The following is a 16101-nucleotide window of genomic DNA, read 5'->3' as shown; positions in this document are numbered from 1 at the left end:
GTTTGCAGGAGGCACTTGGCACTCTCAAACCAGACACAGTTGCCTGTGGGGGCACCTTGCATCTGGGAGATATCCTGAAACATGCGGAATTTCAGCAGGCAGCCGGCCGCTCCGGGCCACCGGGCCCTGGACACGAACGATGCCCTTTCCCCTGAGAAACAAAACTCACCAGGCCAGGTTCCTGATGTCAGTTTGCAGGAGGCACTTGGCACTGTCAAACCAGACACAGTTGCCTGTGGGGGCACCTTGCATCTGGGAGATATCCTGAAGCATGCGGAATTTCAGCAGGCAGCCGGCCACTCCGGGCCACCGGGCCCTGGACACGAACGATGCCCTTTCCCCTGAGAAACATAACTCACCAGGCCAGGTTCCTGATGTCAGTTTGCAGGAGGCACTTGGCACTCTCAAACCAGACACAGTTGCCTGTGGGGGCACCTTGCATCTGGGAGATATCCTGAAGCATGCGGAATTTCAGCAGGCAGCCGGCCACTCCGGGCCACCGGGCCCTGGACACGAACGATGCCCTTTCCCCTGAGAAACAAAACTCACCAGGCCAGGTTCCTGATGTCAGTTTGCAGGAGGCACTTGGCACTCTCAAACCAGACACAGTTGCCTGTGGGGGCACCTTGCATCTGGGAGATATCCTGAAGCATGCGGAATTTCAGCAGGCAGCCGGCCGCTCCGGGCCACCGGGCCCTGGACACGAACGATGCCCTTTCCCCTGAGAAACAAAACTCACCAGGCCAGGTTCCTGATGTCAGTTTGCAGGAGGCACTTGGCACTGTCAAACCAGACACAGTTGCCTGTGGGGGCACCTTGCATCTGGGAGATATCCTGAAGCATGCGGAATTTCAGCAGGCAGCCGGCCACTCCGGGCCACCGGGCCCTGGACACGAACGATGCCCTTTCCCCTGAGAAACAAAACTCACCAGGCCAGGTTCCTGATGTCAGTTTGCAGGAGGCACTTGGCACTGTCAAACCAGACACAGTTGCCTGTGGGGGCACCTTGCATCTGGGAGATATCCTGAACCATGCGGAATTTCAGCAGGCAGCCGGCCACTCCGGGCCACCGGGCCCTGGACACGAACGATGCCCTTTCCCCTGAGAAACAAAACTCACCAGGCCAGGTTCCTGATGTCAGTTTGCAGGAGGCACTTGGCACTCTCAAACCAGACACAGTTGCCTGTGGGGGCACCTTGCATCTGGGAGATATCCTGAACCATGCGGAATTTCAGCAGGCAGCCGGCCGCTGCGGGCCACCGGGCCCTGGACACGAACCATGCCCTTTCCCCTGAGAAACAAAACTCACCAGGCCAGGTTCCTGATGTCAGTTTGCAGGAGGCACTTGGCACTGTCAAACCAGACACAGTTGCCTGTGGGGGCACCTTGCATCTGGGAGATATCCTGAAGCATGCGGAATTTCAGCAGGCAGCCGGCCACTCCGGGCCACCGGGCCCTGGACACGAACGATGCCCTTTCCCCTGAGAAACAAAACTCACCAGGCCAGGTTCCTGATGTCAGTTTGCAGGAGGCACTTGGCACTGTCAAACCAGACACAGTTGCCTGTGGGGGCACCTTGCATCTGGGAGATATCCTGAAGCATGCGGAATTTCAGCAGGCAGCCGGCCACTCCGGGCCACCGGGCCCTGGACACGAACGATGCCCTTTCCCCTGAGAAACAAAACTCACCAGGCCAGGTTCCTGATGTCAGTTTGCAGGAGGCACTTGGCACTCTCAAACCAGACACAGTTGCCTGTGGGGGCACCTTGCATCTGGGAGATATCCTGAAGCATGCGGAATTTCAGCAGGCAGCCGGCCACTCCGGGCCACCGGGCCCTGGACACGAACGATGCCCTTTCCCCTGAGAAACAAAACTCACCAGGCCAGGTTCCTGATGTCAGTTTGCAGGAGGCACTTGGCACTGTCAAACCAGACACAGTTGCCTGTGGGGGCACCTTGCATCTGGGAGATATCCTGAACCATGCGGAATTTCAGCAGGCAGCCGGCCGCTCCGGGCCACCGGGCCCTGGACACGAACGATGCCCTTTTCCCTGAGAAACAAAACTCACCAGGCCAGGTTCCTGATGTCAGTTTGCAGGAGGCACTTGGCACTCTCAAACCAGACACAGTTGCCTGTGGGGGCACCTTGCATCTGGGAGATATCCTGAAGCATGCGGAATTTCAGCAGGCAGCTGGCCACTCCGGGCCACCGGGCCCTGGACACGAACGATGCCCTTTCCCCTGAGAAACAAAACTCACCAGGCCAGGTTCCTGATGTCAGTTTGCAGGAGGCACTTGGCACTCTCAAACCAGACACAGTTGCCTGTGGGGGCACCTTGCATCTGGGAGATATCCTGAAGCATGCGGAATTTCAGCAGGCAGCCGGCCACTCCGGGCCACTGGGCCCTGGACACGAACCATGCCCTTTCCCTGAGAAACAAAACTCACCAGGCCAGGTTCCTGATGTCAGTTTGCAGGAGGCACTTGGCACTCTCAAACCAGACACAGTTGCCTGTGGGGGCACCTTGCATCTGGGAGATATCCTGAAGCATGCGGAATTTCAGCAGGCAGCCGGCCACTCCGGGCCACCGGGCCCTGGACACGAACGATGCCCTTTCCCCTGAGAAACAAAACTCACCAGGCCAGGTTCCTGATGTCAGTTTGCAGGAGGCATTTGGCACTGTCAAACCAGACACAGTTGCCTGTGGGGGCACCTTGCATCTGGGAGATATCCTGAAGCATGCGGAATTTCAGCAGGCAGCCGGCCACTCCGGGCCACCGGGCCCTGGACACGAACGATGCCCTTTCCCCTGAGAAACAAAACTCACCAGGCCAGGTTCCTGATGTCAGTTTGCAGGAGGCACTTGGCACTCTCAAACCAGACACAGTTGCCTGTGGGGGCACCTTGCATCTGGGAGATATCCTGAACCATGCGGAATTTCAGCAGGCAGCCGGCCACTCCGGGCCACCGGGCCCTGGACACGAACGATGCCCTTTCCCCTGAGAAACAAAACTCACCAGGCCAGGTTCCTGATGTCAGTTTGCAGGAGGCACTTGGCACTGTCAAACCAGACACAGTTGCCTGTGGGGGCACCTTGCATCTGGGAGATATCCTGAAGCATGCGGAATTTCAGCAGGCAGCCGGCCGCTCCGGGCCACCGGGCCCTGGACACGAACGATGCCCTTTCCCCTGAGAAACAAAACTCACCAGGCCAGGTTCCTGATGTCAGTTTGCAGGAGGCACTTGGCACTCTCAAACCAGACACAGTTGCCTGTGGGGGCACCTTGCATCTGGGAGATATCCTGAACCATGCGGAATTTCAGCAGGCAGCCGGCCACTCCGGGCCACCGGGCCCTGGACACGAACGATGCCCTTTCCCCTGAGAAACAAAACTCACCAGGCCAGGTTCCTGATGTCAGTTTGCAGGAGGCACTTGGCACTCTCAAACCAGACACAGTTGCCTGTGGGGGCACCTTGCATCTGGGAGATATCCTGAACCATGCGGAATTTCAGCAGGCAGCCGGCCACTCCGGGCCACTGGGCCCTGGACACGAACCATGCCCTTTCCCTGAGAAACAAAACTCACCAGGCCAGGTTCCTGATGTCAGTTTGCAGGAGGCACTTGGCACTCTCAAACCAGACACAGTTGCCTGTGGGGGCACCTTGCATCTGGGAGATATCCTGAACCATGCGGAATTTCAGCAGGTAGCCGGCCACTCCGGGCCACTGGGCCCTGGACACGAACCATGCCCTTTCCCTGAGAAACAAAACTCACCAGGCCAGGTTCCTGATGTCAGTTTGCAGGAGGCACTTGGCACTGTCAAACCAGACACAGTTGCCTGTGGGGGCACCTTGCATCTGGGAGATATCCTGAAGCATGCGGAATTTCAGCAGGCAGCCGGCCACTCCGGGCCACCGGGCCCTGGACACGAACGATGCCCTTTCCCCTGAGAAACAAAACTCACCAGGCCAGGTTCCTGATGTCAGTTTGCAGGAGGCATTTGGCACTGTCAAACCAGACACAGTTGCCTGTGGGGGCACCTTGCATCTGGGAGATATCCTGAAGCATGCAGAATTTCAGCAGGCAGCCGGCCACTCCGGGCCACCGGGCCCTGGACACGAACGATGCCCTTTCCCCTGAGAAACAAAACTCACCAGGCCAGGTTCCTGATGTCAGTTTGCAGGAGGCACTTGGCACTCTCAAACCAGACACAGTTGCCTGTGGGGGCACCTTGCATCTGGGAGATATCCTGAAGCATGCGGAATTTCAGCAGGCAGCCGGCCACTCCGGGCCACCGGGCCCTGGACACGAACCATGCCCTTTCCCCTGAGAAACAAAACTCACCAGGCCAGGTTCCTGATGTCAGTTTGCAGGAGGCACTTGGCACTGTCAAACCAGACACAGTTGCCTGTGGGGGCACCTTGCATCTGGGAGATATCCTGAACCATGCGGAATTTCAGCAGGCAGCCGGCCACTCTGGGCCACCGGGCCCTGGACACGAATGATGCCCTTTCCCCTGAGAAACAAAACTCACCAGGCCAGGTTCCTGATGTCAGTTTGCAGGAGGCACTTGGCACTCTCAAACCAGACACAGTTGCCTGTGGGGGCACCTTGCATCTGGGAGATATCCTGAAACATGCGGAATTTCAGCAGGCAGCCGGCCACTCCGGGCCACCGGGCCCTGGACACGAACGATGCCCTTTCCCCTGAGAAACAAAACTCACCAGGCCAGGTTCCTGATGTCAGTTTGCAGGAGGCACTTGGCACTCTCAAACCAGACACAGTTGCCTGTGGGGGCACCTTGCATCTGGGAGATATCCTGAAGCATGCGGAATTTCAGCAGGCAGCCGGCCACTCCGGGCCACCGGGCCCTGGACACGAACGATGCCCTTTCCCCTGAGAAACAAAACTCACCAGGCCAGGTTCCTGATGTCAGTTTGCAGGGGGCACTTGGCACTGTCAAACCAGACACAGTTGCCTGTGGGGGCACCTTGCATCTGGGAGATATCCTGAAGCATGCGGAATTTCAGCAGGCAGCCGGCCGCTCCGGGCCACCGGGCCCTGGACACGAACGATGCCCTTTCCCCTGAGAAACAAAACTCACCAGGCCAGGTTCCTGATGTCAGTTTGCAGGAGGCACTTGGCACTCTCAAACCAGACACAGTTGCCTGTGGGGGCACCTTGCATCTGGGAGATATCCTGAACCATGCGGAATTTCAGCAGGCAGCCGGCCGCTCCGGGCCACCGGGCCCTGGACACGAACGATGCCCTTTCCCCTGAGAAACAAAACTCACCAGGCCAGGTTCCTGATGTCAGTTTGCAGGAGGCACTTGGCACTCTCAAACCAGACACAGTTGCCTGTGGGGGCACCTTGCATCTGGGAGATATCCTGAACCATGCGGAATTTCAGCAGGCAGCCGGCCACTCCGGGCCACCGGGCCCTGGACACGAACGATGCCCTTTCCCCTGAGAAACAAAACTCACCAGGCCAGGTTCCTGATGTCAGTTTGCAGGAGGCACTTGGCACTCTCAAACCAGACACAGTTGCCTGTGGGGGCACCTTGCATCTGGGAGATATCCTGAAGCATGCGGAATTTCAGCAGGCAGCCGGCCACTCCGGGCCACCGGGCCCTGGACACGAACCATGCCCTTTCCCCTGAGAAACAAAACTCACCAGGCCAGGTTCCTGATGTCAGTTTGCAGGAGGCACTTGGCACTGTCAAACCAGACACAGTTGCCTGTGGGGGCACCTTGCATCTGGGAGATATCCTGAACCATGCGGAATTTCAGCAGGCAGCCGGCCGCTCCGGGCCACCGGGCCCTGGACACGAACGATGGCCTTTCCCCTGAGAAACAAAACTCACCAGGCCAGGTTCCTGATGTCAGTTTGCAGGAGGCACTTGGCACTCTCAAACCAGACACAGTTGCCTGTGGGGGCACCTTGCATCTGGGAGATATCCTGAAGCATGCGGAATTTCAGCAGGCAGCCGGCCACTCCGGGCCACCGGGCCCTGGACACGAACGATGCCCTTTCCCCTGAGAAACAAAACTCACCAGGCCAGGTTCCTGATGTCAGTTTGCAGGAGGCACTTGGCACTCTCAAACCAGACACAGTTGCCTGTGGGGGCACCTTGCATCTGGGAGATATCCTGAAGCATGCGGAATTTCAGCAGGCAGCCGGCCACTCCGGGCCACTGGGCCCTGGACACGAACCATGCCCTTTCCCTGAGAAACAAAACTCACCAGGCCAGGTTCCTGATGTCAGTTTGCAGGAGGCACTTGGCACTCTCAAACCAGACACAGTTGCCTGTGGGGGCACCTTGCATCTGGGAGATATCCTGAACCATGCGGAATTTCAGCAGGCAGCCGGCCACTCCGGGCCACCGGGCCCTGGACACGAACGATGCCCTTTCCCCTGAGAAACAAAACTCACCAGGCCAGGTTCCTGATGTCAGTTTGCAGGAGGCACTTGGCACTCTCAAACCAGACACAGTTGCCTGTGGGGGCACCTTGCATCTGGGAGATATCCTGAACCATGCGGAATTTCAGCAGGCAGCCGGCCGCTCCGGGCCACCGGGCCCTGGACACGAACGATGCCCTTTCCCCTGAGAAACAAAACTCACCAGGCCAGGTTCCTGATGTCAGTTTGCAGGAGGCACTTGGCACTCTCAAACCAGACACAGTTGCCTGTGGGGGCACCTTGCATCTGGGAGATATCCTGAACCATGCGGAATTTCAGCAGGCAGCCGGCCGCTCCGGGCCACCGGGCCCTGGACACGAACGATGCCCTTTCCCCTGAGAAACAAAACTCACCAGGCCAGGTTCCTGATGTCAGTTTGCAGGAGGCACTTGGCACTCTCAAACCAGACACAGTTGCCTGTGGGGGCACCTTGCATCTGGGAGATATCCTGAAGCATGCGGAATTTCAGCAGGCAGCCGGCCACTCCGGGCCACCGGGCCCTGGACACGAACCATGCCCTTTCCCCTGAGAAACAAAACTCACCAGGCCAGGTTCCTGATGTCAGTTTGCAGGAGGCACTTGGCACTCTCAAACCAGACACAGTTGCCTGTGGGGGCACCTTGCATCTGGGAGATATCCTGAAGCATGCGGAATTTCAGCAGGCAGCCGGCCGCTCCGGGCCACCGGGCCCTGGACACGAACGATGCCCTTTCCCCTGAGAAACAAAACTCACCAGGCCAGGTTCCTGATGTCAGTTTGCAGGAGGCACTTGGCACTCTCAAACCAGACACAGTTGCCTGTGGGGGCACCTTGCATCTGGGAGATATCCTGAACCATGCGGAATTTCAGCAGGCAGCCGGCCGCTCCGGGCCACCGGGCCCTGGACACGAACGATGCCCTTTCCCCTGAGAAACAAAACTCACCAGGCGAGGTTCCTGATGTCAGTTTGCAGGAGGCACTTGGCACTGTCAAACCAGACACAGTTGCCTGTGGGGGCACCTTGCATCTGGGAGATATCCTGAAGCATGCGGAATTTCAGCAGGCAGCCGGCCACTCCGGGCCACCGGGCCCTGGACACGAACGATGCCCTTTCCCCTGAGAAACAAAACTCACCAGGCCAGGTTCCTGATGTCAGTTTGCAGGAGGCACTTGGCACTCTCAAACCAGACACAGTTGCCTGTGGGGGCACCTTGCATCTGGGAGATATCCTGAAGCATGCGGAATTTCAGCAGGCAGCCGGCCACTCCGGGCCACCGGGCCCTGGACACGAACCATGCCCTTTCCCCTGAGAAACAAAACTCACCAGGCCAGGTTCCTGATGTCAGTTTGCAGGAGGCACTTGGCACTGTCAAACCAGACACAGTTGCCTGTGGGGGCACCTTGCATCTGGGAGATATCCTGAACCATGCGGAATTTCAGCAGGCAGCCGGCCGCTCCGGGCCACCGGGCCCTGGACACGAACGATGGCCTTTCCCCTGAGAAACAAAACTCACCAGGCCAGGTTCCTGATGTCAGTTTGCAGGAGGCACTTGGCACTCTCAAACCAGACACAGTTGCCTGTGGGGGCACCTTGCATCTGGGAGATATCCTGAAGCATGCGGAATTTCAGCAGGCAGCCGGCCACTCCGGGCCACCGGGCCCTGGACACGAACCATGCCCTTTCCCCTGAGAAACAAAACTCACCAGGCCAGGTTCCTGATGTCAGTTTGCAGGAGGCACTTGGCACTCTCAAACCAGACACAGTTGCCTGTGGGGGCACCTTGCATCTGGGAGATATCCTGAAGCATGCGGAATTTCAGCAGGCAGCCGGCCACTCCGGGCCACTGGGCCCTGGACACGAACCATGCCCTTTCCCTGAGAAACAAAACTCACCAGGCCAGGTTCCTGATGTCAGTTTGCAGGAGGCACTTGGCACTCTCAAACCAGACACAGTTGCCTGTGGGGGCACCTTGCATCTGGGAGATATCCTGAACCATGCGGAATTTCAGCAGGCAGCCGGCCACTCCGGGCCACCGGGCCCTGGACACGAACGATGCCCTTTCCCCTGAGAAACAAAACTCACCAGGCCAGGTTCCTGATGTCAGTTTGCAGGAGGCACTTGGCACTCTCAAACCAGACACAGTTGCCTGTGGGGGCACCTTGCATCTGGGAGATATCCTGAACCATGCGGAATTTCAGCAGGCAGCCGGCCGCTCCGGGCCACCGGGCCCTGGACACGAACGATGCCCTTTCCCCTGAGAAACAAAACTCACCAGGCCAGGTTCCTGATGTCAGTTTGCAGGAGGCACTTGGCACTCTCAAACCAGACACAGTTGCCTGTGGGGGCACCTTGCATCTGGGAGATATCCTGAACCATGCGGAATTTCAGCAGGCAGCCGGCCGCTCCGGGCCACCGGGCCCTGGACACGAACGATGCCCTTTCCCCTGAGAAACAAAACTCACCAGGCCAGGTTCCTGATGTCAGTTTGCAGGAGGCACTTGGCACTCTCAAACCAGACACAGTTGCCTGTGGGGGCACCTTGCATCTGGGAGATATCCTGAAGCATGCGGAATTTCAGCAGGCAGCCGGCCACTCCGGGCCACCGGGCCCTGGACACGAACCATGCCCTTTCCCCTGAGAAACAAAACTCACCAGGCCAGGTTCCTGATGTCAGTTTGCAGGAGGCACTTGGCACTCTCAAACCAGACACAGTTGCCTGTGGGGGCACCTTGCATCTGGGAGATATCCTGAAGCATGCGGAATTTCAGCAGGCAGCCGGCCACTCCGGGCCACCGGGCCCTGGACACGAACGATGCCCTTTCCCCTGAGAAACAAAACTCACCAGGCCAGGTTCCTGATGTCAGTTTGCAGGAGGCACTTGGCACTCTCAAACCAGACACAGTTGCCTGTGGGGGCACCTTGCATCTGGGAGATATCCTGAACCATGCGGAATTTCAGCAGGCAGCCGGCCGCTCCGGGCCACCGGGCCCTGGACACGAACGATGCCCTTTCCCCTGAGAAACAAAACTCACCAGGCCAGGTTCCTGATGTCAGTTTGCAGGAGGCACTTGGCACTCTCAAACCAGACACAGTTGCCTGTGGGGGCACCTTGCATCTGGGAGATATCCTGAAGCATGCGGAATTTCAGCAGGCAGCCGGCCACTCCGGGCCACCGGGCCCTGGACACGAACGATGGCCTTTCCCCTGAGAAACAAAACTCACCAGGCCAGGTTCCTGATGTCAGTTTGCAGGAGGCACTTGGCACTCTCAAACCAGACACAGTTGCCTGTGGGGGCACCTTGCATCTGGGAGATATCCTGAAGCATGCGGAATTTCAGCAGGCAGCCGGCCGCTCCGGGCCACCGGGCCCTGGACACGAACGATGCCCTTTCCCCTGAGAAACAAAACTCACCAGGCCAGGTTCCTGATGTCAGTTTGCAGGAGGCACTTGGCACTCTCAAACCAGACACAGTTGCCTGTGGGGGCACCTTGCATCTGGGAGATATCCTGAACCATGCGGAATTTCAGCAGGCAGCCGGCCGCTCCGGGCCACCGGGCCCTGGACACGAACGATGCCCATTCCCCTGAGAAACAAAACTCACCAGGCCAGGTTCCTGATGTCAGTTTGCAGGAGGCACTTGGCACTGTCAAACCAGACACAGTTGCCTGTGGGGGCACCTTGCATCTGGGAGATATCCTGAAGCATGCGGAATTTCAGCAGGCAGCCGGCCGCTCCGGGCCACCGGGCCCTGGACACGAACGATGCCCTTTCCCCTGAGAAACAAAACTCACCAGGCCAGGTTCCTGATGTCAGTTTGCAGGAGGCACTTGGCACTCTCAAACCAGACACAGTTGCCTGTGGGGGCACCTTGCATCTGGGAGATATCCTGAAGCATGCGGAATTTCAGCAGGCAGCCGGCCGCTCCGGGCCACCGGGCCCTGGAAACGAACGATGCCCTTTCCCCTGAGAAACAAAACTCACCAGGCCAGGTTCCTGATGTCAGTTTGCAGGAGGCACTTGGCACTGTCAAACCAGACACAGTTGCCTGTGGGGGCACCTTGCATCTGGGAGATATCCTGAAGCATGCGGAATTTCAGCAGGCAGCCGGCCACTCCGGGCCACCGGGCCCTGGACACGAACCATGCCCTTTCCCCTGAGAAACAAAACTCACCAGGCCAGGTTCCTGATGTCAGTTTGCAGGAGGCACTTGGCACTCTCAAACCAGACACAGTTGCCTGTGGGGGCACCTTGCATCTGGGAGATATCCTGAAGCATGCGGAATTTCAGCAGGCAGCCGGCCACTCCGGGCCACCGGGCCCTGGAGACGAACCATGCCCTTTCCCTGAGAAACAAAACTCACCAGGCCAGGTTCCTGATGTCAGTTTGCAGGAGGCACTTGGCACTCTCAAACCAGACACAGTTGCCTGTGGGGGCACCTTGCATCTGGGAGATATCCTGAACCATGCGGAATTTCAGCAGGCAGCCGGCCACTCCGGGCCACCGGGCCCTGGACACGAACGATGCCCTTTCCCCTGAGAAACAAAACTCACCAGGCCAGGTTCCTGATGTCAGTTTGCAGGAGACATTTGGCACTGTCAAACCAGACACAGTTGCCTGTGGGGGCACCTTGCATCTGGGAGATATCCTGAAGCATGCGGAATTTCAGCAGGCAGCCGGCCACTCCGGGCCACCGGGCCCTGGACACGAACCATGCCCTTTCCCCTGAGAAACAAAACTCACCAGGCCAGGTTCCTGATGTCAGTTTGCAGGAGGCACTTGGCACTCTCAAACCAGACACAGTTGCCTGTGGGGGCACCTTGCATCTGGGAGATATCCTGAACCATGCGGAATTTCAGCAGGCAGCCGGCCGCTCCGGGCCACCGGGCCCTGGACACGAACGATGCCCTTTCCCCTGAGAAACAAAACTCACCAGGCCAGGTTCCTGATGTCAGTTTGCAGGAGGCACTTGGCACTGTCAAACCAGACACAGTTGCCTGTGGGGGCACCTTGCATCTGGGAGATATCCTGAAGCATGCGGAATTTCAGCAGGCAGCCGGCCACTCCGGGCCACCGGGCCCTGGACACGAACGATGCCCTTTCCCCTGAGAAACAAAACTCACCAGGCCAGGTTCCTGATGTCAGTTTGCAGGAGGCACTTGGCACTGTCAAACCAGACACAGTTGCCTGTGGGGGCACCTTGCATCTGGGAGATATCCTGAACCATGCGGAATTTCAGCAGGCAGCCGGCCACTCCGGGCCACCGGGCCCTGGACACGAACGATGCCCTTTCCCCTGAGAAACAAAACTCACCAGGCCAGGTTCCTGATGTCAGTTTGCAGGAGGCACTTGGCACTCTCAAACCAGACACAGTTGCCTGTGGGGGCACCTTGCATCTGGGAGATATCCTGAACCATGCGGAATTTCAGCAGGCAGCCGGCCGCTCCGGGCCACCGGGCCCTGGACACGAACGATGCCCTTTCCCCTGAGAAACAAAACTCACCAGGCCAGGTTCCTGATGTCAGTTTGCAGGAGGCACTTGGCACTCTCAAACCAGACACAGTTGCCTGTGGGGGCACCTTGCATCTGGGAGATATCCTGAAGCATGCGGAATTTCAGCAGGCAGCCGGCCACTCCGGGCCACCGGGCCCTGGACACGAACGATGCCCTTTCCCCTGAGAAACAAAACTCACCAGGCCAGGTTCCTGATGTCAGTTTGCAGGAGGCACTTGGCACTCTCAAACCAGACACAGTTGCCTGTGGGGGCACCTTGCATCTGGGAGATATCCTGAAGCATGCGGAATTTCAGCAGGCAGCCGGCCGCTCCGGGCCACTGGGCCCTGGACACGAACCATGCCCTTTCCCTGAGAAACAAAACTCACCAGGCCAGGTTCCTGATGTCAGTTTGCAGGAGGCACTTGGCACTCTCAAACCAGACACAGTTGCCTGTGGGGGCACCTTGCATCTGGGAGATATCCTGAAGCATGCGGAATTTCAGCAGGCAGCCGGCCACTCCGGGCCACCGGGCCCTGGACACGAACGATGCCCTTTCCCCTGAGAAACAAAACTCACCAGGCCAGGTTCCTGATGTCAGTTTGCAGGAGGCACTTGGCACTCTCAAACCAGACACAGTTGCCTGTGGGGGCACCTTGCATCTGGGAGATATCCTGAAGCATGCGGAATTTCAGCAGGCAGCCGGCCACTCCGGGCCACTGGGCCCTGGACACGAACCATGCCCTTTCCCTGAGAAACAAAACTCACCAGGCCAGGTTCCTGATGTCAGTTTGCAGGAGGCACTTGGCACTCTCAAACCAGACACAGTTGCCTGTGGGGGCACCTTGCATCTGGGAGATATCCTGAACCATGCGGAATTTCAGCAGGCAGCCGGCCACTCCGGGCCACCGGGCCCTGGACACGAACGATGCCCTTTCCCCTGAGAAACAAAACTCACCAGGCCAGGTTCCTCATGTCAGTTTGCAGGAGACATTTGGCACTGTCAAACCAGACACAGTTGCCTGTGGGGGCACCTTGCATCTGGGAGATATCCTGAAGCATGCGGAATTTCAGCAGGCAGCCGGCCACTCCGGGCCACCGGGCCCTGGACACGAACCATGCCCTTTCCCCTGAGAAACAAAACTCACCAGGCCAGGTTCCTGATGTCAGTTTGCAGGAGGCACTTGGCACTCTCAAACCAGACACAGTTGCCTGTGGGGGCACCTTGCATCTGGGAGATATCCTGAAGCATGCGGAATTTCAGCAGGCAGCCGGCCGCTCCGGGCCACCGGGCCCTGGACACGAACGATGCCCTTTCCCCTGAGAAACAAAACTCACCAGGCCAGGTTCCTGATGTCAGTTTGCAGGAGGCACTTGGCACTCTCAAACCAGACACAGTTGCCTGTGGGGGCACCTTGCATCTGGGAGATATCCTGAACCATGCGGAATTTCAGCAGGCAGCCGGCCGCTCCGGGCCACCGGGCCCTGGACACGAACGATGCCCTTTCCCCTGAGAAACAAAACTCACCAGGCCAGGTTCCTGATGTCAGTTTGCAGGAGGCACTTGGCACTCTCAAACCAGACACAGTTGCCTGTGGGGGCACCTTGCATCTGGGAGATATCCTGAAGCATGCGGAATTTCAGCAGGCAGCCGGCCACTCCGGGCCACCGGGCCCTGGACACGAACGATGCCCTTTCCCCTGAGAAACAAAACTCACCAGGCCAGGTTCCTGATGTCAGTTTGCAGGAGGCACTTGGCACTGTCAAACCAGACACAGTTGCCTGTGGGGGCACCTTGCATCTGGGAGATATCCTGAACCATGCGGAATTTCAGCAGGCAGCCGGCCACTCCGGGCCACCGGGCCCTGGACACGAACGATGCCCTTTCCCCTGAGAAACAAAACTCACCAGGCCAGGTTCCTGATGTCAGTTTGCAGGAGGCACTTGGCACTCTCAAACCAGACACAGTTGCCTGTGGGGGCACCTTGCATCTGGGAGATATCCTGAACCATGCGGAATTTCAGCAGGCAGCCGGCCGCTCCGGGCCACCGGGCCCTGGACACGAACGATGCCCTTTCCCCTGAGAAACAAAACTCACCAGGCCAGGTTCCTGATGTCAGTTTGCAGGAGGCACTTGGCACTCTCAAACCAGACACAGTTGCCTGTGGGGGCACCTTGCATCTGGGAGATATCCTGAAGCATGCGGAATTTCAGCAGGCAGCCGGCCACTCCGGGCCACCGGGCCCTGGACACGAACGATGCCCTTTCCCCTGAGAAACAAAACTCACCAGGCCAGGTTCCTGATGTCAGTTTGCAGGAGGCACTTGGCACTCTCAAACCAGACACAGTTGCCTGTGGGGGCACCTTGCATCTGGGAGATATCCTGAAGCATGCGGAATTTCAGCAGGCAGCCGGCCACTCCGGGCCACTGGGCCCTGGACACGAACCATGCCCTTTCCCTGAGAAACAAAACTCACCAGGCCAGGTTCCTGATGTCAGTTTGCAGGAGGCACTTGGCACTCTCAAACCAGACACAGTTGCCTGTGGGGGCACCTTGCATCTGGGAGATATCCTGAAGCATGCGGAATTTCAGCAGGCAGCCGGCCACTCCGGGCCACCGGGCCCTGGACACGAACGATGCCCTTTCCCCTGAGAAACAAAACTCACCAGGCCAGGTTCCTGATGTCAGTTTGCAGGAGGCACTTGGCACTCTCAAACCAGACACAGTTGCCTGTGGGGGCACCTTGCATCTGGGAGATATCCTGAACCATGCGGAATTTCAGCAGGCAGCCGGCCGCTCCGGGCCACCGGGCCCTGGACACGAACGATGCCCTTTCCCCTGAGAAACAAAACTCACCAGGCCAGGTTCCTGATGTCAGTTTGCAGGAGGCACTTGTCACTCTCAAACCAGACACAGTTGCCTGTGGGGGCACCTTGCATCTGGGAGATATCCTGAACCATGCGGAATTTCAGCAGGCAGCCGGCCGCTCCGGGCCACCGGGCCCTGGACACGAACGATGCCCTTTCCCCTGAGAAACAAAACTCACCAGGCCAGGTTCCTGATGTCAGTTTGCAGGAGGCACTTGGCACTCTCAAACCAGACACAGTTGCCTGTGGGGGCACCTTGCATCTGGGAGATATCCTGAAGCATGCGGAATTTCAGCAGGCAGCCGGCCACTCCGGGCCACCGGGCCCTGGACACGAACGATGCCCTTTCCCCTGAGAAACAAAACTCACCAGGCCAGGTTCCTGATGTCAGTTTGCAGGAGGCACTTGGCACTGTCAAACCAGACACAGTTGCCTGTGGGGGCACCTTGCATCTGGGAGATATCCTGAAGCATGCGGAATTTCAGCAGGCAGCCGGCCACTCCGGGCCACCGGGCCCTGGACACGAACGATGCCCTTTCCCCTGAGAAACAAAACTCACCAGGCCAGGTTCCTGATGTCAGTTTGCAGGAGGCACTTGGCACTCTCAAACCAGACACAGTTGCCTGTGGGGGCACCTTGCATCTGGGAGATATCCTGAACCATGCGGAATTTCAGCAGGCAGCCGGCCGCTCCGGGCCACCGGGCCCTGGACACGAACGATGCCCTTTCCCCTGAGAAACAAAACTCACCAGGCCAGGTTCCTGATGTCAGTTTGCAGGAGGCACTTGGCACTCTCAAACCAGACACAGTTGCCTGTGGGGGCACCTTGCATCTGGGAGATATCCTGAAGCATGCGGAATTTCAGCAGGCAGCCGGCCACTCCGGGCCACCGGGCCCTGGACACGAACGATGCCCTTTCCCCTGAGAAACAAAACTCACCAGGCCAGGTTCCTGATGTCAGTTTGCAGGAGGCACTTGGCACTCTCAAACCAGACACAGTTGCCTGTGGGGGCACCTTGCATCTGGGAGATATCCTGAAGCATGCGGAATTTCAGCAGGCAGCCGGCCACTCCGGGCCACTGGGCCCTGGACACGAACCATGCCCTTTCCCTGAGAAACAAAACTCACCAGGCCAGGTTCCTGATGTCAGTTTGCAGGAGGCACTTGGCACTGTCAAACCAGACACAGTTGCCTGTGGGGGCACCTTGCATCTGGGAGATATCCTGAAGCATGCGGAATTTCAGCAGGCAGCCGGCCACTCCGGGCCACCGGGCCCTGGACACGAACGATGCCCTTTCCC

This window comes from Passer domesticus, chromosome 23, assembly GCF_036417665.1.
Source record: "Passer domesticus isolate bPasDom1 chromosome 23, bPasDom1.hap1, whole genome shotgun sequence".
Lineage (NCBI taxonomy): Eukaryota > Metazoa > Chordata > Aves > Passeriformes > Passeridae > Passer > Passer domesticus.
The sequence above is the reverse complement of the archived record's forward strand: the minus strand, read 5'-3'. Positions refer to the sequence as shown.